At 36.4% G+C, this 25,408-nt stretch overlaps 1 protein-coding gene across 2 annotated transcripts in view; it reads left to right on the top strand.

The window, feature by feature from the left end:
* LOC150091807 (uncharacterized) overlaps positions 1-25,408 on the top strand; it is a 167,689-nt gene that overhangs the window by 525 nt on the left and 141,756 nt on the right. The window lies entirely within an intron of this gene.

Below are 25,408 nucleotides of genomic sequence, written 5' to 3'. Positions count from 1 at the left end.
TAATCTGAGTGATGAGCAAACGATATCTTTCATCTTCCCCTACTGGCAAACTGTTGTCTGTCACGAGATTATGTTACGTCATACCTACCAATATTTTAATTTGACATTCTGTAATTGGTTCGTTTCCTCATTTTTCTAATATTTAGTTTGCAATTACATATTTTAGAATATATATTTAATGCATATGTATATATATTTTTAATAGTGCTTGTATTTTTAGTTAAATCAATAGCTACTTTTCGGATAAAAAAAATGCTGTTTTTAAACTTTAGTTTTTCAAAAAGTATAAAGGAACAGTTCCTTCAATGTAAAATAATAAAGGAACTGTTCCGTTAATGTGAAATAAGGAATGAAACAGTTCCACTGTTCCTTATTTTAGCTTCGGTACTGTTAACTAATTCAGAGCTGGTTTACAAAATAATATAAAAAATAATAGTAAATGAATCTATATCATCTCACAAGCTGAAATTATTAGGAACGATAGAATGTGAAGGAAAATGTGATTTATTTTAGAAAGAGTTTCTAAGCATAATAATACTGATTTAAATTATCATCTGTTTGTCAGCGTGAAGTAATAAAATTAGTTTATTTGGGATTATTAAAAAGTTAAGTAATTATAATATTGACTAAATATGTAGATTTGAAATTGGCCAGAAAGAATGAGTTTACCAAAATTATCTTTGGATGGGAAAGAGAATTTCATAAACGGTTTTTCGTTTAGCTTTAAAATGTGTACTTTGATGAATAATGAAGAGTTTATCTCGAGAGAATGTTGTTCATATATTTTTTTGGATTTTAGATATTTATTTATGTGTTTGCTATTTTTATCCATTTATTCTGATCATCTTAATTAAAAAAAAAAACCCGTTCTTTATTGTTACATAAAATAATAAGTAAATATTTGCGCAGAATGTTTACAGTTTATAGGTTGGAGTATTCATTACATTTTTAAAATTGTTTTCCACGTTCGAGATTGAAAATATTTTTAATATTTTTCCAGTCCAATTTGTTTTGACAAACACGCAGATTTTATTTTATGCTTACTTCTTCAGAATAACCCTGCAGCGAGCAGGCAATCAAACCATGCTCTGCTATTTTCATGGTTAAGCTCTCTCTCTCACCTATACACGCGGGTTGACAATTCTGATCGTCTAATTTCCAACCACCTATACAAGCAAAATACAAAGAAGACTGAGAACTTGCATAGCAGAGCCATTTGTAACAAGCAAAAGTCGGTGGTAATAAGGTTGTAGGTTAGTTATAGGTTATACTCCCATGGGAGTATAACCTATAACTTTCAGCCTAGGGCGCTCAAATAATCAATTCAACGAGTTATTATAAAAAAGTGCGCAGATTTTTAAAAATATGGCATAAAAAATACATCACTGGAGACAGGGAAGTCTCAATGAATCCCAGAATTTGAGAAATCATACTTTTATATCATTTAATGGACGATTAGTTTATTTTTCCTCATCAAAGGAAATATAGCCATCGAAAGGAAATCTGATTAATTATTGAAAGCTTCATTACATAATGAAGCTATCATAGATTAGTATAGAGAGGGCTTGGATAATTTTTACTAAAATAAAATTTCTGTAGAAATTTAGACCATGGTTTTGAACTAAGCAGACTGCATGATAATTGTCAATATACGCAGAAGTTTAAATAAGTTTTCAGTCAAGTACATCAGTGGGAAAAACTAGCATAATAAATTGGCTTTTTGAAAAGATGTAAGTTTAAATACTATTAATGACAGAAGCCTTTGTTTTCTAAAAAAAAGTTCATTCAGCTCTAGTCGTGCTCAAGAGGAAGGAAGCAGTAGCTAATCGTTCCGATCGCTCCTCCAAAGTTTGAGTAAACTGGAGCAAATACTTCGAGATTATTTCACATATATCGTCACTGTCCCCCCCCGTAAAAGCCGCCTGAATCCGTTACAGAGAGGAAGGTAGTAAGGATCTTCTTCTCTAAGAAGAAAATCCCCACCACACACACCGACAAACACTTTATTCCTTCTGTGATGCAAAACTAAATCACTCAACGGTGCAGTGATAGTCTCTGCACCAGATTCTAGTGCAGTTATTTTACACGCCTCTGTTATCAGAGCATCACCACCGCTGTCATATCTTAACTCCAGCCTAGAATTCTGGATCCTCCGCTGACTAAACAAAGCGCAGCGAGAAATCCCTTCATTATCTCCAGAGGTATTCTTTTCATAGCACTCGAAGTTACACCATGGAAACACATGGTGTAGTTTACCTATAGAGGGGTTTGAAACAATTCCTAGTTCGAGATAATTTTTTTTCTTAATAACTGTGATTGATAAACATGATTAATAACAAAACTATCGGGCTCAAGGAGGAGGGTGGAGAACCCTGACCCAAGCACATAAGGTGGAGGACATGAACTGCATGATCAAGAAAAATCCCAATCCTCATAAATTACTTAAGGAGCCTATTGGTTTCTCTTGTGCCCAAGCCAACCATTTACTGTGATAGGATATTTAGAGTCGTGATAATCATCAACTGTATGCTTACGTTCAGAAATAAGTACATAAAATCCAATCCTTAGGGGATGGAATGGGGCTAAGTTCATTCTGAAAAAATAGATTTTCCGTATAAAAGGAGAATTGGCAATTCACACTTATAAAAAAAAAAAATCTTAGGATGAACGGGATTAATCTTAGGATTAATGAAATGAAACATGAGTTCGATGACATGAAATGAATTTGATATTAAAACTTATGAAATATGAGAGCAGATCTTTTAATGATACCAAAAGTGCGTTACTCGAGGAGCAGTATAATTAATGTGGTTTTGTAAATTGATATCAATAGAAGTTGTACGGGTGGTCCTTGTGATTGTTAACATCACTGATGTAATAAGAGAAGTTAACTAGTGCACATCTGGAACTCCGAGAATATGTCTTCAGCGCTTTTATTAAGTTTAATGGTGTTGAAAATAGACTGCTTCACAAGAGAAGTTAGATCTTTCTTTGGGATAATACGAGCCTTGTAAGAAGATAAGGTTTTTGCAAATTTTCATGTCGTTTGAAAAGAGTTGACAATGGATATTGTGATCAAAGAGACAGGAATGAAGGTCTGTGATGAAAAATAATGGACCTAGTGGAGATAATTTTAGAACGCTGGAAGAAACATAGGGAAGAAGCCACAGAGTTGCAATTTGCGCAATAAGACGTGAGCCTGGAATGAGATGAAAGCGCCAGACCAATCTAAACGCAGAATGTCAGTTTGAAGTTCATCTTAGAGAGAAGATCGAATGAAGTGCTGCAACAACATTAAGAAAGAGAGGCGGCGAATTAACTTAACATTTTTGTTAAAGTGGTAATCTGGGGAAAAAACGGAATTTTATCATATGTATGAGGAGCCTTTCACAAATTACGCATTACGAATTTTTAACTTTTTATACATCCGTAGCACTCCATATCGGCAGTTTTGACTCCTTCATCCCATTATTAAATAGCAAAACTTCAATCAAGTAACATTATTTGCTTAATGTGACTTGACTTAATTAACATATTACCTAACTTTAGATTGACCTTCTACCTGTAACGCATGAATAATATTTTATCTTATCCCATCCGTTACATACCTTATATAATTTGTGAACAGATATTATCCTAAAATGTGTTAATGTACATTGATTAATATTTCTTATGCTTGATTACCTCGATGCCCATACTCTTTGAGGACAACAGACAACGCTGTTTGAGTAATCAATATCTACCCAATAAAGATAAATGTAATTTATGTAATAATGCTTAGAAATTTTAGTACAATGAATCTTTGAAGCATTATTTTTTATTTTTATTCACTAAAAATGCGAGATGTCTTAAAATGTTTTTAAAAAAATCATACTAGGTGAAAATCGCATTAAACAGCTGAAGCAAACGCTGAAGTGTTGCCATGGCTACATAAGTTCATTCTTGACGTCATTCAATCAGCTAGACAGAGTAACTGGGGAAAAAAAACAAAACAAAAAACGTTAGTATTGATCGAATCTTACCACTTTATGGACGGCGGAAACCGAGAAACTGAATGAAAACTATGTTTTGGCCTAATAATAAAACTATGACGTCATTTAAATAACGGAAGGGTTAAAAACTAAATTTATACTCATATAGATTCACTATAATTTGAATTTATTTTTGGAAATAATCAATATAATTGCCTCTACGTTCGAATCAAATATATTCGATTAAATAAAACATCTCAAACCATACACTTCCAGTCGTTTGATCAAAGTTTATCCTCAATAAATATCTAAATAAAACGGTTTTAAAATTCCAGTGTTGGAAGATAATATTGTACCTGTATACACCCATGCCATCACACAGAGAGAAAGCATTAACAAGGTAAAAATGTGAAGTGAAAGTGCTTGTCTTAAAGATTGTTTAAGGGATTTGTGAATTTTAATAACTTTTGTGTTTACACTCCCATTCAAACAAATTTACAAAACAAAACAAAATGGCCACCACTCACATTGCAAGAGGCACCTGTTTACAGTTTGTTGTATTTACAGTACGATCCAAAATACACTGAGTAACTTTGCATAGCAATATCCACCTGATACCTCGTGGGGCAACTGTAATATAACCCATACACGCCAGGCACACCCTCCACAAGGTTGCAGGGTGTCCTGTGGTAGCGTTACCCATTTATTGCATAATGTGTCCAGTAATGCCGGCATTGTCAGGTGGATAGTCGTAGCATCAAATGCCCTTTTCCAGTAGGTCCCTAACATGCTCAATTGGGTTGAGATCGGCCGAGTTGGGCGGCCATGGAAGGACGGAGAAAACCAGTTAGCAACCAGCTAGGTCTTCTGGCATGGTGTGTTGTCTTGTTGGTGGATGCTGGAGTTCTCTAGATACACTGTCATCATGAAGAGTTGTACTTGCTCAGCGATGATATAAAGGCAGGCGTTCCCATCGAGCCGTTGAGTAACGGTGATCAGAGAACCCAGAGCATGTCACAAAAACAGTCCCCAAACCAAAAAACCACCGCTTCCAGCCTACCGAACACCAGCAGCACATCCGGATGCCATGGCCTCATGTTGCATGTGGACAGATTTCCATATGCCGGTGGACCAGGGTTGGTGCTGACGTGTCCATGCAAGGCGCAGGATTTAAAATGAAAAAAAGTGACCTAGCCAGTTTCGGGAATCCTCGCTACCAACCAGGAAAAATATTTCGCTGAAAACAGACAAACCAATCTTTAGAACACGTGCTTGCAGTGGAATGCCAAAAGGAAACACTAAATGTCCACTAATATAGACTATAGATTAATCTTATTTTTGAAAGATAAGATATATTCTGTATATGAAAAAAAATTATAGAAAGGAAACACTCATTTGCTTCATCTTCCTCTATTCCAATTACATCATTTCAATAACACGATTTATACAGGAAGAATAAAATCGTATTACCTTTTTTAAATTACCTCACGATTTGAGCTGGTGAGCTATGAATAAAACACTAACATAAGCCCAAAATTAGTATCAGTACAATTTATCAAGATGGAGGGAAGGAGGGCAAAAACGCACTGTCAGCAATAATTTAATAACATTATGCACAACTAGCTGATGTACGCAAGCGAAAGTAATATTGAAAAGGCGCTTTTTTGCATCGTTTCGCCCTTTTGGTACTAATACTGCTACGTTATCACTTTTTCAATGGCTCCTCCTAATGCTTTATTTTTAATAAGAGGCTCTTCAATTTCCTCCTCTTAAAAATCAAGGTGAGAGTTTAACTATTTTCTTTTTGTTTCTCTTAGATCCTGGGGTTAATTAATAAACTCACGAAAAATCTTTTGTCTTGCTGCTGATATTCGCTTATTTTTAGTCTTTACACGTATTGTGTTCTGAATCTAGATAAGTGTGTCAGTTAATTTTGTTGCTCAAAGTAATGCTAATAAATTGCAGATAAATAACTTCTTTTTATTTTAAGGAATTGTTAACTAGCAACATTACGTTGAAAACTAGACATTATATACTAAATTATATTTAAATTACTTAACTTGGCAACATTTTATGATAAAATTATGGAACTGTTAAAAGAATTGATTCTTGGTATTTCTACACGACCTTTTGGCATGATAATTAGAACGAATTCTATGTATATAAGAGCAATATAAAAAGCATTTTGTAATAAATAAAAGATTCAAATAATAGAATATAAAAGATTCTTTTAGTTTTTTATTACGTTCATGTCCATGAATAATTTTTGAACAGCGCCACGTCATAAGTAATCTATCATATATACAATATATAATCGAATACACTATTAATAAATGGATTTTTTTGTACAAGGTGTATGGAGTTAAGTAAAAATTAATGTAATTATATGTGGTTAAATGAATTACGACTAATAGCATGGAAAAAATAGAATATAAATATATAATCAGACTCAAATAGGTGGGCTACGTGATTCGACATGATGGTTTGCTTCTAGATGCAATGGAGGGGATTGTGGAGGGAAAACGCCCTAGGGATAGACCAAAAAAGACGTTGCTGGATGAAGCAGGACTTCGAAATTTTGAGGAAATAAAATAAACGGCACAGGAGAGACAAAGATGGTGACAGCTCATCAGAGGAACTGACCAGTCACAAGACTGAATTACTGATGATGAAATAAATAATCATAAACCAGAGTACATATTATCTTATCAATAAGCCACAATATGACCCTGGTTTATGGAAGCACAAATTTTGATTAGCCAGACAGCTTAGTGGAAGATCGGTAAAATTTTTTTTTTTTACTAAATTATTGAAGCCACTTGGCTAATCGAATGCCTGGTTTATGGAAGCTACTTTGTGCCTCTATAAACCAGGGTAATGTTGTGGCTTCTTGATAAGGCCATATTGCTCCATGTATACTGTCTTTAATTGCGTGTGTTCTGTGGTCAATTATCTTCTTGTTGGAAGAACAAAAAACCGACTTTACGGGGGGATAAAACCCTGCTACTCTTGCCTGAGATCGACTAACTTAGCCACGTTGTGAAAAAAGGCCCATTAAAATTCCTCACGTCATCAACGGAACTCGAACTCGGTCTTTTCCAGCTGATGTGGGGAGGCTGGTGATTCTACCAACTGTGCTACCCACGGGACACTTCCTCTGCTAGTAGTTGTAAGTCATTTAACCTCATATTATTACATTAATTTTTACATAACTCACTGCGCCTTATGCAACAAAAAAAAAAAAAATAAATAATAAAAATTGTGTGTGTGCCCAGCACGCATAGCGGAAGTTCTTTAGAACTACATTACAACGTTACAGTGGTTTAATATTTTACAATTGTTTTATAAGTTTATCACAAAGTTTTTACAGATCTCTCCTTTGTATTCAATGGAGGTGGTTTCGGTGGTCGCATTGCACGTATGCGTGCTCTGTACGCCTTACAACGCTGACTATTAGTCCTTGACATGTTGAATTATAATTTTTTTCCTTATAAATTTTTTATGAAATACGATACAGAATGTATCGTATTTCATTATTCTTCAATATTCAATATTCTTCCATTTAAATATACAGTACTTCATTAGCAAGAATACATTGCCTCATGTGCATTTTTATTTTATGACTTCTTTCTTAAATGTTGTTTAAATTTAGGAATGTTGTTAGGAATGCCTGTTACTTAAATTAGGAATCTACTAAGTATATCTTTAAAATTCGCTCTTTGAATGAATTGTAATTGAATTCTGAAGAATTTTAACTAAAGTTGGCGGATACGTTTAGTACAAAATTATTTCAGATAGCAATAATTCTGTGTTGTATATCTCATACTTTGTATATTCATATTTTGTATATTGTATATTTTTTATTGTTTAATCTCAAAAGAAATTCTGTGTACTTATTGTTAATTACAATGGCTCAGCAAGTGCATATTATTTTCCAATTGTGCAAAAAGAAATGCAAAGACTTCTTTCAATACAATGCGGAATGCGGTCTTGTGTACTGCATCAAATGCATAAATATGTCAACTGCTAACTGGAAAAAGATGTCACAGGCAGCGATCGACTCGTGGAAGGGCCCTTGTTGTATAAATCACAGGCAATCAAAGAAAAAGCAGAAGAAACATGAAAATAACTTAGGCTCCAGCCCAGCTGATACCTCAAGCCCTCCCGACGATGAACCTCAGTGTTTCAACTGTCTCTCATCGTCAATACTCGGCAGAGTGGGCTATCCGAGGCAATACCTCATGACGTGATATCAGAGCAGACAAATCGCTCCTTCTCTCACCTCCTTAACCAAGAAGTTACACAAGATGAAAATCCAAATGAGCTGACCACAAAACTCATTTTTCAAATCTTGGACGCTCACAAATCCATGATGGTCTCTGTTCTTGATGAAACTAAAAAAAATCAGATTGGGAAACGCGCAATTGCGTGAATTTAATTATATTTTACTAAAGAAACTTTCGGATTTGACAGATCTTATTCGAAACTCCAGCAGGTCATTAAGTCCTACATACAATTGGACGAAACCCATGGAAAACTCCACTTTCCGGCCAATCCCTGCTCCTGTTGCAGAAGCCACTTACGCATCTATTATAAAGCAACCTCCATACCCTCCAGTATATGCTCCTATCCCCAGTCAGTCTCATAAAACATCTAAGGACGTCAATCAAACTGCAAATCCACTCCTAGAAGATGTCATTTCCTCTAGGTGGCGGACAGATCTCATCGGAAGACAGCGCAATCTATCTGCCTCTAATCACACAGGCAGACGTCGACATCCTCCTCCTGTTGTGGGAACAGCCACCAACTCTACAATCAGAGCAATCCCCAGAACCAAAAATTTGACCAAGGGTGTTTTTGTCTCGAGACTCGAACCCCAACTCTGCGATAGAGAAGTAGAGCAGCACATCAGAACGCAGTTGCAGATAGAAACAAAGGCAATAAAAATGATTTCTAAACACGAGTCGTACAGCTCTTTCTACATTCAATGCCAGCAAACAGACTTTTATGAATTACAGAAGGACCACTGTTGGCCTGTGGGAACTATCATTCGGCCTTTCTACGGACGACCTCTGTCCCTGGCCCTAGGTTACCAGCTAGTGACTTAGCTATCGAAACAAGTGAGCATGAATGACAATCCGTGCATTTTTCAGATATTCAGGAATCTCTACAGGAAATAACGTTTGCAAATGATTCATCTGTCTGTCTTCAGCCTACCAGAATTTGAATACACTAACTCTTGTGAAAACATCTTTCTACCCTGTCACTTGCCAACAATTAAGCCAAACAACTTATGCCTTACTGCAGCATCAAAAGATGCAATTACTGTATTCTATATGAACGCACGCAGTCTTGTAAAATATAATGACGAAATCCTTGCTCAACTGACATCATGGAATCTGCATCCAGACCTGATGGTTTTTACTGAGACCTGGTTCTCTCCTGAGGTTTCAATCCAAATTCCGGACTACTTTCTTTTTCAAAGTTGCAGAGGTGATTCAAAAGGTGGTGGAGTTGCTATTTATGTTCATAGTCATCTGCGATGCTCTGCCTTTCCTATCTCAAATCTGCCTGATCAAGCTTGTAAACTCACTTTTATCCGCACTGCCTCTTTGGTGATCGGGTGTCAATACCGACCTCCCTCAGCTTCAGTTAACAACTTCCTTGTAACTCTTGACAACACTCTATCTCATTTCACAAGCAAATCCCTAAGCCTTCTACTGATTGGTGACTTTAATATTAACATTCTTCAAAGCTCTTCCTCTCAGATGCAAGACCTCTTAGATGTTATTACTTCAAATGGTTTCTTTGTTCTTACTGATGGAGATATCCCGACTAGAATGGGAGAGTCCCACAATTCCCTTCCTTGACTTCACAATTGGGGAATGCTCTCTCACGTATGCAGTACTTGATACAACTATTTCGGATCATCGTCCCATCTTAATGGTAATCGAAAATGAAATAAATGAAGCAGAGATCATGCACACTTTCAAATCTGTCACACCAGACTCTCTCAATCAGCTTTGTCACGACCTGCAGCAGTCAACGTGGGATGGAGTGCTTGCCACAAGTGATCCTGAAATTGCAATTAACTGTTTTTTTAAGCATATCCTAAATAGCTATGAAAAATACGTGTCATATATCAGGAGACCAGGGAATAAAAAGGCCACCAGGCCAAGAGGGAAAATATGCCCGTTCATCTCAAACAAAATTTGTAATATGTTAAAGAAAAGAGACAACTTTGCAAGAATTGCTAGAGCAACAGGAATCGAGGCAGATAAAATTAAATACATTAAATACACAACGTACAGAAACAAAGTCACTGACTGCATTCGGTCAGAGAAAAGAAAATACTATAGTTCTCAACTTACAGGTATCATAACAAGCAAGAAAAAATGGACAGTTTTGAACAAACTATTACCGGGAAGGAAACTGAAATCACGAAGCTACGTTGGAGATGTAGTTGAAAACGAGGTACTCATTTCAGATGACGAGCTGAAAGCTCGTCATTTGAAATGAGTACCTCGTTTTCAACTGCCTTCTGTAACCACTTTAATTCAAGTGTGAATAACCTCTTTCAAGATGAACTTGACTTCAGAGACAATGAAATGAGAGAATCTGCCAAGTACTCAATCAGAAACTCTTTTTTTTCTCGTTCCTCTCTCCGATCAAGAAATTTTAGAAGCAGGGAATCAATTGAAAGAAAAGGGAGCCCCCTGGCTTTAATTACATATCGCCGTCTCTGCTGAAAAAGGTCCTTAGCTCAATTCTTATGCCACTGAAGTATATATTCAATCTCTCCTTTCAATCTGGTAAATTTCCTTCTCAATTCAAAAAAGCAATAATCATCCCTGTTCCAAAGAGAAACTGTTGTAACTCCATCAACAACTTTCGCCCAATAGCTCTACTCTCAGTTTTTGCAAAATTATTCGAAAAAATTCTTCATAGTAGACTCATGGGTTTTCTTGAAGAAAATCAGCTCATCCATCAACAACAGTATGCTTATCGCTCTAAAAGATCCACTGATCTTGCAATTGTTGACTTCTGTTCAAGGATCATTGATAGTCTTGAAAAGGGTCACTATGCTATAGCATTGTTTCATGACTTATCTAAAGCTTTTGATTGCATAAACCATACTATTCTACTTAACAAACTCAAAAAAACATTGGCTTAAGAGGGAAAATTAACCTTCTCCTTGAGGACTACCTTACCGATCGGCCGTTTGTCGTAAGAACAAATCAATTATACTCCGACATCTGTTATTTCTCCAGGGGAGTACCTCAAGGCTCACTTCTTGGACCTATCCTATTTGTTCTTTACATCGATGAGTTTCTCTCTCTTCTTCCATCTTCTCACCTAGTAGCGTATGCCGATGATATTTCCATTCTAATCACAGATAAAGACCCTAATGAGCTTCAACTCAAAACCTCTGCCTTGCTTTCTGTGATGCATAATTGGCTTCAAAAGAATCAGCTTATACTGAATCCAGAAAAATCAAAATATATGGTGTTTATAACGAAAAACAAACCACTAAATATTGATTTAGACGTAACATACAAAGAAAAACAATTTGAAAGAGTGAATGAAACCAAGTTTCTCGGAATCTGGCTGGATGATAAGCTAAGTTGGGCAAAACAAATGATAACCCGACGAAAGAAAACTTCGTCACTAGCGGGAATACTAGCCAGGGCCTCTGCCTGGGTGTCTCCTTCTCTTCTCAGACAAGTATTCCTTTCTTTAATCCAGCCGCACCTCACCTATGGAATCATCTCAAGGGGTACCACCAGCCAAGAAAACCTTGAAGAAAACCTTGATAATCAACTCCATTCTCAATCGATGCGTTCGTTCAATTTTGGGCCTTCCCTGGAACGCATCGGTTAGTTCGAGATACAAGGAAGTGAGACTCCTAAGCATCTACCAGCTATTGCAGAAAGCCGAGGCGATCCTTGTTTACAATGCTATGAAGACAGCAGACTTTCCCCCTCTCTTCAGGTCCTTTTCCATAACCACAGACGAAGAAGAAATATCATACAATCTAAGAAATGAAGCCAACCTGAAGATTCCGCTTTTCAGAAAAGCCATAGGTCAGAAAAGTATAAAATACAGAGGTGCTAAAACCTGGAACAAACTTCCTGCAAAAATCAGAAAAGTCGCTTCACTAAATCAATTCAACAAACTACTAATTTAACACATCACCAGGGCACCAGGGATGTCTGATTCAAATTACCTTCCACTCAACTCCTGGATTTTAAAAACACCAACATGGAAATAATGTACAAATGTTAAAGGAAGCAGTTGGCAAATAGTTTGTAAATTTCTGTGCATGTATCTCATCAATTTTCTTTTCTCTCCTCATTTAATTGTAAAAATGTTCACAATGATGTTATAAGTAGTGATGCTTTTTGAAGTCTTCTGTAAAGAAATAAACTCCAATAAACAATAAAGTAAAATAAACTCCAATTTATTTGTCTTTCCTGTTGAACATTACCTGAAAAATTTCAAAACTGTACATTTTTCAATTGTACATTTGTATATTCATAATTTTTGTAAGGGAACACCCTCTAAAAAGCCATTGTCTTATGTGTTCTCCCCCTCTTTTTGCTGTTATCTCCCAAAAAAGTGTAATATAAAATAGGGATAAATAAATTATTATTATTATTATAATAACGAAAGAAATATTTTGGTTTTTAAATTTTTAGAATCGGATTGCTAGAAGCTGAGATATAGTGATTTAAAACGTAAACGCGACACGCGTGCGAGTTACACCGTGGCCGCGCTGTAGGGATACTGATTGCGTCGCTGCTAGGTACAGCGCTCTCATCGATCGTGCCTGGTATGGAGTGGTACAATAATGAGGGGTGGGGGGGAGATGAATCATTTGATGTCGCATTTTCATGACGATTTTTACGAATCCACTGACTCAAGTTACTCCCATGTAAAAACTGCCTGGGGCGAGCCTAAAGAAATTTTGCATCAAAAGCCATTTATTAATTAATAATTGTTTATTCTCAAAGTGTATTTTTCTTTATTATCCCCTCTCGGTTATAGCAGCTTAGCGCTCGTAGGAGTGGGGGGATCCCACGCGTTCTACATATTTGCCATATTTTAAAACCATTCCATGTGTTATCCATTCTTTTGTTTTCGTATGACGCTCTCCTAGGACTTTGGCCACTCACCCCACGGTTCTTTACACTGAGGCAGGTGCACTGGTGTCTATCTGTACTGAAATCGTGACTTGTACCCTTCTGAACCCATAAATTTTAAAAATTCTTATACTACAACAACATCTAAAACAGTAATTTCTATTTATATATATACATTCAAAAAAAATCTTGATTACGCCCATCTATGACTTTCGTTGCGTATCGTAAGGCAAGATCGCTTATGGTTGGTGATGTTTGGCTTATGAAAATCAAATCTGTGGAACTCACATGCAGTATATCTCTACAGACCTCAGCATCTCGATCTTTACAGATACACGTGCAGTGGGCTCCCGTGGTCTTTGTTCATCTGGATAATAGTGTACCGTCACGCTTCCGTTTTGTGATAACCTCGTTATTCAGTAGACAAGCTGGATTTGGATGGTGTCGCTCATACTCCTTTATACTGGTTTGAGTCACTTGCTTATCTGGAATGTCCAAATCAATGGTGTCCTCATATTTTGTGGATGGAAGTATTTATATAAGATGTAATTCAGTTAAAATACAAGTACGTAGATCAATTTTCTAAGGCGATTGAGAAGAGATGGAAAGGAAGTTTAGTGTTATTTACTGTCCTCTCAATTTCCTGTTCTTAGAAAACGATCTATCGGGAAATGTAGCAGCAGAATATTCCACACTATTTCCATATACTGTATATGGAGATGTATCCACTTTCACACTTTCTTTTTTTTTTTTCGTCATATCTTTAGCGTCTTTTGGCATCTCTCTCTGGCGCGCGCGCACAAACAGAACGTTTCAATATTCTCATGAAATTGGATTCGATCTCTCTTCCAAACCTTTTATTGCAACTTCTCTCCCTATTTCTTAAAGGCGTACAAATAAAAGAGAAATGCATATTCCATTACTATTACATTAAACTTATCGGAACATAAAACCTTTCAGCTACATTTACTGAACATTACATAAATGGTTGAGTGGCTTTGCCAGCTGAACCCGCGGATGAAGGGGACTGACTTTGACTGATCACATTCGTTGGCATCATACTCTACTTTCCGAGAGTGTTTTGGTAGTTTGTAAACAGTGCCGTAGGTATAAATCGATCACCAAACAGAGAATATTTATATTTCATGGTTGTAGGAAAAGCTTATGCTAGCAGCTTTATATTAAACCTTGTGAGAAAGGCATTAAGGTGAGTAGTATTGATTTTCTATTAAAGTCTTAATAGAAGATCTTCTTCATGCTACGAAAATTTTAAAACATTATTGTAGATGTAGGGCATAGCCTCATTCTTTTCTTGTTTGTAGGGTTTTAGGCGCATCAGCGATTTATATTAAGCTATATATATTGTGCTTGTAAATTGCGCGTGTTCTGTGATCAATTTGCTTTTTTCTGGAAGAAAATCCTTACTCCTTCCGCGAGCTCGATTAACTGGGCCACTGTGACCCAGTTTTCTTTGGCCTCGGGGGGAGGAATGGCATGGGCATTGTCCTTCCACATCATGTAGAAAAGGCTTAGGTTCGAATCCTGTCTTAAGGTTTTTTTCCCCATCTTGGTCGAGTTAGTTGGTCAGTGAAAAGAGTTGCACGGTTTTATCCACGAGCAACTCTCGAATCTAATTCAGCAAACAGCCAAACCGACCATCGATTATACGCAGTTTATAAACATAAAACACTGATTCTTCATAGCCTAAGTTGCTTTGGTACAAAACAGAACAGAAACAACTGTGACGCATGTTGTGCAATCGAACCCGTATGAGCGATTGTTTACTGAGCGCTGTTACTTCGGTTGCCATAAAAAGTTATGAGGTTGCTAAATATTTTGTTTAGAAATGGGTGCCTGTAGCAGTGTGTAAACATATTTCAGGTATTTGATATTTTTTGGTGAAACGTAAATACTGTCCCTCGGGCAGCCCAAACCCAGGGTACCAGCAAAAATAAATAAGTAAATAAAAAATATATAAATAAATAAAAAAGAGAAAAAAATAAATAAATAAAAAAGAGGGGAAAAATAAATAAATAAAAAAATTAAATAAATAGTGCCTTTATAAGCATTGTGTGTGTGTGTATATATATACTGTATATATATATATAAAATCCCGCACTGACCAAAGGCCAGTACCAGCAGTAGTCTCCACTAGGAAGGCTAGGAGGTATCTCGTAGTTGAGTGAGAAAGCATGACGAGAAAATTCTTGCAGGGACTGGAAATTTTCTCTGGTGCTCAGGAAGTCCCGCTCATTTCCGGGGACAGTGATACTAGTGGAGTGGAGGGTGTGGACGAGTACCCAGAATCATCTATCCAGGTGACTGATGCTTCTGGGTAGCCAAGAGGCCAGAACAGAACAACAGAACACACACACAATACACACAAACCGATGTCACACACATCTGGCCCATTTGTAGTGATACTGTTCTTCACAGAGATACGAGGCGGAGTTGAACTCACGTTCTAGGAGCCGCCCTTTACAAAAACACATGTCCACATGATACTAGTAGAGGGAAGAAGGTTCTGTCGAAGATCTAGGTATTGATGGCAATAGTATAAAATATGTTTCCAGTCTTCTGCGGCGCCACAAGAACAGAGAGGTGATTCAGTAAGGTTGAAAGTTGCAAGTTTGGCATTAAGGGAGCCATGACCTGAGAGTAAGTAGAGTGTACAGACCAGGGTGAAACCATTTCTGAGTGGACTCTAACGTGGCAAAGGTGACGTTAGGGATGAACTTTAAAGTAACAAGATTCTTAGAGGTAGTGGATCATCTGTCTTGCCAACGCTGCACCAAAATATTCCAACAGTGTGTTTACTCTGCATTGGGATCAACAGTGACATTGATAGTAATACTCAGGAAGGTAACAGGGACAGCGTGCTTAATGTAGAAGCACAGGTCTCTGTACAGAAGCAAGAGATCGAGGGGCAGACAGCTGTTAAGGACCTGCATGCAGGAGTAGACACAGTCCTACAGACTCTGCACATTGCTAAAAACATTTCGTTGAATGCTATGAAGTTTAGTCTGGACTGAAATCTTAACATGCCAGAACCAGGCGGCCGCGCCATAGGAACAAATTGGTAAAAACACAGCTTTGTAATATAACCGCAGAGAGCGAGAACTGAGACCCCAATACTGTTTTGAGAGACGCAGAAGTGAGGTAAAATTTTTTGACTTCTTCTAAGAGTTGTTCCAAGTGTTTAGTAAACGTGAGTTTATTATCAATGATCAGACCAAAAAATTTTAGAGAAGAGACCATAGACAGTGATTTGTTTTGAAGTTTTACAATAGGAGGCCTTGAAATATTAACCGAACCCTTAACCAGCATCATTTTAGTTTTCGTGGAGGATATATGGATAATTTATTTATGGTGGACCATTGAGAGATCCGACATGACTAAATTGGCAGTACTTTCAAGAGAACCACGGGAATTGCCCTGGATCAGCAGGGTGAGATCGTCTGCATAAGCCAATTTTGAAGTAGAAGGAATAGTTTTAAGAAGCCATTCGTCAAGAACGATGTTCCAGACGAGTGGTCCAAGAACAGAGCCTTGGAGGCAGCCCCTAGTGACAGAGCGGGAAACGGAGTTAGGCCCAGAAATAATAGAAACTGTACGATTTTCAAAATCACTTCCTAGAAGGTTATAAAGAGGAAGAGGACAATCGGCAGCACGTAAGCCAGCAAACAAACTAGACCACCATAACAGATCAAAGGCCGCAGAGAAATCAACAAAAATAGCAAGAATGTATTTAGAGTTTGCAGAGTTAATTCGAGAAAGGAATTCAACTACTGCTTCTTCAGTGCCTCGTCAAGTTCGGAAACCATATTGATCTGATACAAGAGAGGTGTTAGTGAAAAGAGAAGTAGTCTTATAGCAATTAATCTTTCAAGTGTCTTGGCCAAATGCGATAACAGAGCAATAGGACGAAAGGACTTGCCATTCGGGGTGTTTAAAGGTTTAGGAATGAGTTTAAGAAGAGCTGTCTTCCAGATTACAGGGAAAGTGTTTTCATTTAGACATTTGTTGAATAGAGTCGGAAGAATCGTTGGACGGAGCTTGTGGAATTGTTTGATAAACATGCCCCATGAAGGTCGAGGCTTGGACAACCAGATTTGTTAAATCATCACACCACCAGGGAAAATATGATTCAAATTGATATTGAGAATGAGAACTGTAAATTTAAGACAAAAGATCCTAAAATTTTAAAAATAAATCATCGCCGGAAACGGCAAGACTTCATGTAAGCCATCCACATCCACACTCCGTGGATGTGGATGGCTTACATTTTTCACTCCGTAGCAGAGTTAGTCGGTCTCAGGCGTAGATAGCAAGGTTTTTCTCCCCAGTAACTGGGGTTTTTTCGTCCAGCAAAACAGGCAAATCGACCATAGAACATACACAATTTACAGACACAAATACGAGTTAATGTATTTAATTACGAGCAACCCTAAAATAATATTTTTTTTTTACCATACGTCGTATATATGCTAAGAGCCCATTGTCTTCACAATGTTGGTCCGCATGCAACAGGACTCCCTCCAGTGGACGGATTTTCATGAAAATTTGTATTTGGGCTTGTTAAAATAATTGTCAGAAGCTGGATCAAATTTTATTAAAATCGGACAAATAGAAATCCGGCAATTATTTCTTTTTTACATACAATTTGTATGTAATTTTAGCTGCATTATAATTAAAATAGGTTTATGGGGCTACTATGAGAATCTTTTGACAAATGCTTAAATTATTGAGCGATTTATTAGTTGTATTCAAACATGCATCATAAGAAAATCATATATCCCAACATCTCAGTCACACCAGCAAACAATTCTATAAGAAAACATGGCAGATGCCACGTTGTTTATTCTGGTCAGCATTTAATGATTTTATTTCAGACGTGAAAGTATAACGCACCGAAGAAGGGAAAAAGAAAACAAAAAAAAAAAAAAAAAAACTGCCTGGTTTCTTAATGTGTGGGCGCCAGCTAGACCTCTGCTCTACATTTGTATAAATGGGTTTATAAGCGCTGGGTTTATTGATCGCAGTAAGCCTATTCAACCGTTATAAAAGCGGAGAAAATGCAGATCAGCGGACTAGTAAATTATCTTTTATAGAAAAGGAAGGAATGTTAAGGCATTCCCCATAAAAAAATTTCTCTATGACTATGTAGAAAAACTTATTTCTTAATTCTGCATCCATTTGCGCCCTACAAAAGCAATTTTGAAACCTGTGTAATTTTCTTAAAAACTTCGATACACTGTTAATGGTTACCTGTTGTGCATCTTGTTATCAATAAAATGAAATACTGTACCTAATGTGTTCTTTATATAAAAAATTAAATAAAAATTTTGAAGTATAAAGTTGATAGAGAAAGAGATGGGAGGAGAAATAACTATAAGAACAGCCATACACTGTTAATTATAGTGTTAATGGTTACCTGTTGTGTTTCTTGTTATCAATAAAATAAAATACTTAAAATGTCTTCTTATTATAAAAGTGAATATAAAACTATGTATATCAACTGGCTGTAAATGTTACTTATAAATACGAAAAAATAAAAATTTTGAAGTATAAAGTTGTTAGAAAAAGAGAAGGGAGGAGAAATAACTATAAGAACAGCCACACCACACTCGGTCAAACTCAAACTTAATGTTGCTAACAAACTAGGCATAGAAATACTTACGTTTCTCTCTCTCTACTATTATTTTTGTTAGCTGCATCGGAAAGGGAAATTCCAATGACCTGATAAGTCAGATAATTACCCAATACTTTGCTCCATTAGTGACCATGCCCTTTAATTAATCGAGATAAATTTTAAGCCATTATTTGCAATCTCATTCATTTACGATCTTCGCTTCAGTCATTAATATCCAATGGTATTTTCGTATTATTTTAAAGAAACTGATGCAGAAAGAATTCTCTTTTTCACGAAATAACGTTACATTAAATATTAAAAGAAATTAGGCTAGGATAAATTGCTTAGAAACTGAACAGAAGTTTCAAAAATAAATGAAAAGGCGACTTTAGAACGAGAACAGAAATTTCACGAATCAATTTGTAAACAGAAATTTAATTGTGTTTCAACACCACCTACTGGACGATCTGAAGATCGTCAAAAAATAATTATTTAATTATATAAAACCTCAGTTAAATATTTATTTATTAAAAATATATTTAAAAAATAGATTCCACTACAAAACAATCATATGATCATTAGTGTAATTATTTGAAATTGTTTACATTAAAGATAAGACAGATAATTGCTGATTGTCATTTTTTAAACAAATCTGAAGCTCTAAAAAATTAATTAGCTAGATCGTGGATATAGCTTAGCTTAATTTTTCAGCACTCACCTCATAGTAATCCGCTTAGTTGGTTGAAAGTTTTTCCACGTGCATAGTGGTTAAGAGATTCTAATAACTTAGGGGATTATAAATTTAAAAACTAAGTTATGGGCTTTAAAAATTTTTCTAAGAAAGGAAAGTGCACCTTCCATTCTATGGTTGTCTAATTAAAATAAATTAATCTCACTTCAATTAATTTATTTTAATTAGACAACCATAGAATGGAAGGTGCACTTTCCTTTCTTAGAAAAATTTTTAAAGCCCATAAATTAGTTTTTAAATTTATAATCCCCGTAAGTTATTAGAATCTCTTAACCGTGGAAATAAGAATCTCTTATTAATCTCTTAATACACGTGGCAAAACTTTCAACCAACTAAGCGAAGAGGTGAGCGCTGAAAAATTAAGCTAAGCTATATCCACGATCTAGACATTACATCACAGGACATAAGGACTCCTTAAAATATCATCAGTCAAAATTAATTAGTATAACGTTATTAGCTAAAATTAATTTTTCTTGTCCACCACTATTTAAGAATGCGTAATTCTTGGCTACGACTTGTGCATATATAATTATGCTCTATTTATTTATTGCTCTTTTGAAGTTTTGGAGTAAATTGTATGCTTTTGCACAAACACTAGTATAAGTGGGTATGACCAATCTCAATAAAGCAGCCATCTGCTAGAGGCAAAATTTAGTAACCAAAGCAACGTGCGAAACAGAGGAGAACCTGCGGCAAGAATTAACAATTCCATGCAGTTATGGTCTTACAAAATGACCACCATATTTGCATGCCTTATTTTCTTATCTCGTATTATTGGTTTTCCTCCCTAATTAGCATGATGTAATTATCGCTTCAAGTGCAATGTTCTCAGTAGCTATTTCAGAACGGCTCGTAAAACTAAGACAGGGTGTTAAATTCAAGGTTTTATGTGTCTATTATCCTATTCTTATTGTATTGCCATGGTTGCCAGTGTGTAGGCGATGCTCATAAATGTGTTTGTTGTTCATTCATAATGTGGCGATATTCATTATTCATCAGATCTCGAAACTTTGAAGAACAGAGTTCTGGAAAAGGAGATACTTTGAGCATGATATAGGTAACAGCAGGAACTGCATTGTAGAGATGCAGAAAACGGATACGTAAATTCTTTGTTTAATTATATTAGTAATAATGAATAATTTTAAAAAATACAAACTACTCGTTCTCCTAAAAAACAGGTAATTGTAATTCCTTCTGAGGTTACTTCTTGCTTATAAAACTAATTGTTTTCACTTCACTGTACATACCTCCCAACCTAATATTCACTTCATATTTTATAATACTTTTTAATCAATAGTACATGAAATGCAACACGTATTTCAGACCCTGGAATTTAATAAATAAGTATAGTATAAGTTAACGATTTCTTAATGCAATTTTACTTAGAAGAAGAGAATACAGCAGAGCCAGCGGAAGCAGTAGCTAAAATAAATTTAATAAGTTTTAATACGAAAAGTAGCTTTCGGTCTTAGCTCCTGCATGAGTCTGGATTTGTTGAAGCAATTTTACTTATTTCTTCCGGAGGATTTTTTAATTTGGGATGGCTCGACAAATTTTTCTCAAAGAGCCAAATATAAAATTTGATGAAAATACATTTATTGGGTGTTATTACATGCGGACAGACAAACGGACTGACATGGTGAAGACAATAAACACTTTATGCATGTGTGCTCATGAGCCTAAAAATTAGATGAAATTAGATACTGTTTCACAACATGAGAATTTGTTTTAAGATTTATTGAAGCGTTACCACATAAATCTGTACTTAATACCGCTCTTCAATAAACATTTTAAAAACCTCTCACGTCGTGTGTAACGGTATGTTTATTTTCATTTACCTTCTAATAATGGCAAAGCATGTATCAACCCATTTCGGAAAACCCCGAAAGATCGAAGAAAGGTTGTATAATTTTATTCTGTTCATAATAAAACTTCACTTAAAAAAAGGGACTGCACCTTTTTAAATTATTCTACATTTAATTTAAAAAATCCGAATAAAATTTTAATACATTAGGGCCTGATTTATAAGGTTTGTTGCAATCAGGTGGATCTTTTTTCTGCAAATAGGCAGAGAATGACATCGATGATTTGCTCTTTTATCAGTCAGGAACAAAATGCATATTAGGACAGTTTTACGTAAATATCAAATGTAGCACGGTAGAGGTCAATACTGTAGTTTATTTCTGTCCACGTGTTGCTTAACACTATGGGAGCGAGAGGATCAATTTCAGCAGTAATGCAGAGTTGAGAGCCGGAAAGTCTGTAACCTTGTTGTAGAGAACGTCTTTGACATAACCCCATAAGGAGATCTAATGAGGTTAGGACTGGTGATCGAGGAAACTACGCGATGGCGCTGCTTCGACCTGTCCATCTGTTAAGGAAGTATTTAACCTTGCTGGTGATTGCATATGAGTTCCAATGTTGCTGTTAAAAGTGTTCATCAATGCTCAATGTTTAAGCAATTCCAGATACGCATGCTGGTTGATTGTCCAAAAAAATACCATAATAAATTTGGTTTCATGACCGCGTTACCCTGGCAACCGCACCTGATGATGTCGCATTTTCAACTTCGTCTGCAGGGCATTATTTAGTATGGAGAGATATTCGAAGGGAGCCAGGGATATGGCATGTTCCTTTATTTATGATCTTTCCATTGGACCCCCTTTAAATCCTACGTTTGCTTCTCTAGTTATGACATCCCAGGGATATGTGCTAAGCTTGCTATTTACTGTTCTAATGTACAGGATGTCTATAAATTATTCATCTGATTATGAAGTTCTATTCATTATATTGTCTAGTTCAAGTTCTATTTTATTGTAACGGGTATTGTAAAACAGTTTGTTACACTTAATAAAACAACTTAAAGAATTTCTTATCACAGAACCGCACGTCAGGCACCTTTGGTAGCACGTGGACGGTCAGGACCCTTAGCCGACTTCATTCCAAGTGTTTTGAATCGCCTCTTGAAAAATGGAAATCACCACCTGTTCAATCTGGTCTTTTAAGTATGTGACGTTGTTAATCTTTTCTTGCAAACACCTTGTTCTTTACATAGCCTATACAAATAAATCCATAGGTGTGATATCGAAGAACGAGGAAGCCATGGAATGGGACCATCCCGACCGATCCATCAGTTAGGAATTGTTTTGTTGAGAAAATCACGCACACGCAAGCTACAGCGTGCTGATGCGCCATCCCCTGGCTGCATATCTTCCAGCTGATGTGCAGCATACAATTCGTCATATATAGGTAAGTTGCGAAGTTCACAGTGTTTTCGCGGAAGAAAAATGGCCCAATCACCTGGCTAAAGGACAGTGCGCACCTCACATTTACCCTGGAACTATCAATCTCGTGTTCATGAACTGAGTGGGGATTTTCAGATCGCCATATGCAACAATTGCGTCTGTTAATTTTACTAAACAGGTGGAATATCGCTTCATCATTGAAAATGGCATTTTCTAGGAAGTGTCCATCTTCGTCTATGCGGTTGAGAATATGAACAGCAAATTCCTCTCATTGTGGTTTGTCGTGAGGCTAAATTTTCTGATTGATTTACACTTTATGAGCATAAAGTTTCAATCACTTGCGAAACATCTTATGCAATGTTGCTCGCAGTATTTGCAGCTGCAGATATCCCAGAGGATAAATTTATCCCAGAGGATAAATTTTGTAGGACTTCGGGTAAACACTTCCGGAATTTTCAAAAGCGTATCTGCAGATGCAGTAAGCCTACCTGCTCCTTTCTGGTGTAGTACACTGCCGATTTCTGGAAACTGTTTCAGCCATCGCCTTATTGATTATTCTATAGGTGAATCTTTCTGGAATTCCCGTTTAAAACTTCTCTTTACAGTCACTGGAGATTTGATATCCCACAGCCATAAAACTCACAGCTTTTTCTCCTTCATTGCCATTTAATGCTGTATTGTCGCAATTCTTGCCAGAATCAAGGCTGCCAACCGCATGAGAAAAAGCGCTGAATTGCTTTGATAACTGCAGCAAACAATTTCAAGATACATACCTATACAATAAAAATTTAATTGAGTTTCATAATCAAGTGAATAATTTATAGACACCCTGTGTACTTCATTCACTCATCTCTCGCATTATTGTCATTTTCAGACGAAATCTTGCACATTGCCTCTATATTATCCTCCAAGACAGTATTATGGTTTTCGAATTTGTCACTCTTTTTTGGAGCGGCCAAGATTCAGATCCCCCAATGACCGGGGAAATTCCTAAATACCTATTGAAGTGGGAAAGTAGTTCAAGTTGGGGGCTGTGATTTCAATAGTAATAGTAATAGAGGCATGCCATGCAAGAAAGCAAGCATATGAGCTTATGTAACATCAGCCAAAAAAAATTCACGCAACCATTCCCTCTAAAAGTTTGTCCACCACCCTAAGTTGAGTGAGTCCAAGTTTTTCAGCTCACATAATGTACAAATCGATACGTGAGGGCGCAGGCTGCGCACACATATATTACACTACTGTTGGAAGAATTTTTGAATACACGAATGTATGCGACTGCTTCTTCAGACTCCTGAATCTTAGTGACCTTTATTTTGGACACGGGCAGGTACCACCTCTGTCCTCTCAGATACCTTTTTCCACAGTATTTTACAAAGTATTCCTTTTGTCATAGATAATTAATTATCTAGTTTCGACATTTGAAACCAATTGACAACCTTTTCTTTTCCAACACCACAATAGATACATTTCTATTTATTTAAATTACTCTTGGTAGTGGGAAGCAAAAAAAAATCTCATCCAGGTTTTCAACCAACATGTAACAGCCACACGTCATTCCCTTTTCGACGCCCTGCTGGTTACTTATCTTTGTGGTACTGGTCAGGATACACATTCAGCCCTTTTGCCTGACATCCACTTTGTCTGCAGATCTCTCCGCTCTTGTAGAAAGGGTAATTTAGGAGTAGCTTCCCTTTGTAGCAGTTGGTCGGGCGATACTGACCATTAACCCTGTTAATAGTCAGTATCGCCGAAGTAAAAGAGTGCTCTCTTTAACATTTATTGATGATACTGAGTTTTATGTCCCTCTGGTATGTCCACTTTCCTTTTTCTGACTTTGTGTTCAGTCTGTACTCTTGAAAACATTCTTACGTTTAGAATTTCCTTAATTTATGTTACCCTTTGAAACTTCCACCTTGGAAAACTATCACTGTAATGTGTATCTTTTTCATAATACAAGTATGTCAGTATTTCCAAAAGAATTGAAATCTGAAGTGGAACTCCGAAAAATTATTATTTGTAATAATGGTGGTTTGATATTGGTGCCTCTTTTGTTTAGATTTTTTTAATAAATATATAATTTATAGATGGAAACGATAAATTCCTTTTTTAATTTTAAAAAACCGTGCTACCAAAAAGAAGAAACGCTGGTGAAGTGGAAAGAAAAAATCTAGAATGAAATGAAATTGCACAGTCTTAAAAAACATTTCGTTCTCTTATTAAACTGTGCACTGTTTTCCACACTATTCAGATGGGGTGCTCTTACTTAGAAGATGTGGACAGGCTCTTAGCGAGAAAGGCTCTGACCTAATAGGGCTTCAGCTCTGCAAATTTAGCCCCGGGGGCTCACATCTGGTGAGTATGGGCTTGGCACACCCAGGGTCCTGAGCTGGATATCATCATTCTTCTCTTTCTTGGTGATTCCCTTCTATTTTTGACTTTCTTTCTCTCACAGGGTTACTTGGGAACTTTTTTTTTTTTCCTGGTGCAGCATAAGCCTCAGGCTTCCTTGCATCATATGGATATTAATAATAATAATAATAATAATAATTGCAAGGTCTCGAGACCTAAGCACCTGCTGAGAGATCTGATTGAGGAGTTTAAAGCCTTGACTGGGTTGAGTAAGCTGAATATTAATGGCATTCTTCCACTTGCTGAGGGGGCAT

Source organism: Mastigoproctus giganteus, chromosome 1, assembly GCF_048544385.1.
Source record: "Mastigoproctus giganteus isolate SK-2022 chromosome 1, ASM4854438v1, whole genome shotgun sequence".
Lineage (NCBI taxonomy): Eukaryota > Metazoa > Arthropoda > Arachnida > Uropygi > Thelyphonidae > Mastigoproctus > Mastigoproctus giganteus.
This window is presented reverse-complemented; position numbering and strand designations above follow the sequence as displayed.